Genomic DNA, 572 nt, shown 5'->3' on the forward strand with positions numbered 1-572 from the left:
ACTTAGCAGCAGCAGCCACAGCAATGGTTACACAACCTTGTGAATATACTAACAACCACTAATGTGTATACTTTAAAGGGGTAAGTTTATGCTATATTAATCATATCTTAGATTCTTTAAAAAGCTGTAAAAGAGAAAGAACAAATTACAGATTTACACTATAGGAATCTTTTTTTAAATTTTTTTTTTATTGAAGGATAATTGCTTTACAGAACTTTGTTGTTTTCTGTCAAACCTCAACATGAATCAGCCATAGGTATACACAAAAATATGGAATGCCTCACAAATTTGCATGTCATCTTTGTGCAGGGGACATGCTGATCTTCTCTGTGTCGTTCCAGTTTTAGTATATGTGATGCTGAAGTGAGCACTACAGAAATCTTAATTACTGTGTGCCTCTTAACTATGTAATGACACAGATGAATCTCAAAAACTTAGTGTAAAAGAAGCTTCACACAACAGAGTAAATAATTTCTAATCTCACTGATGTGAAAGTCTAGAAGAAGCAAAATTAAACTATGGCAAAACCAATTAGGAAAAATAGTTGCATTTAGGATGATAGGAGTGAAGAC

General features: G+C 32.9%; 1 non-coding gene across 1 annotated transcript; it reads right to left on the bottom strand.

The window, feature by feature from the left end:
• Positions 1-264: 264 nt before the first annotated feature.
• LOC136143891 (U6 spliceosomal RNA) lies at positions 265-371 on the bottom strand. The gene has a single exon (XR_010658399.1). It is a non-coding gene; the product is annotated as a U6 spliceosomal RNA (small nuclear RNA).
• Positions 372-572: the final 201 nt, after the last annotated feature.

This window comes from Muntiacus reevesi, chromosome 10, assembly GCF_963930625.1.
Source record: "Muntiacus reevesi chromosome 10, mMunRee1.1, whole genome shotgun sequence".
Taxonomy (NCBI): Eukaryota; Metazoa; Chordata; class Mammalia; order Artiodactyla; family Cervidae; genus Muntiacus; species Muntiacus reevesi.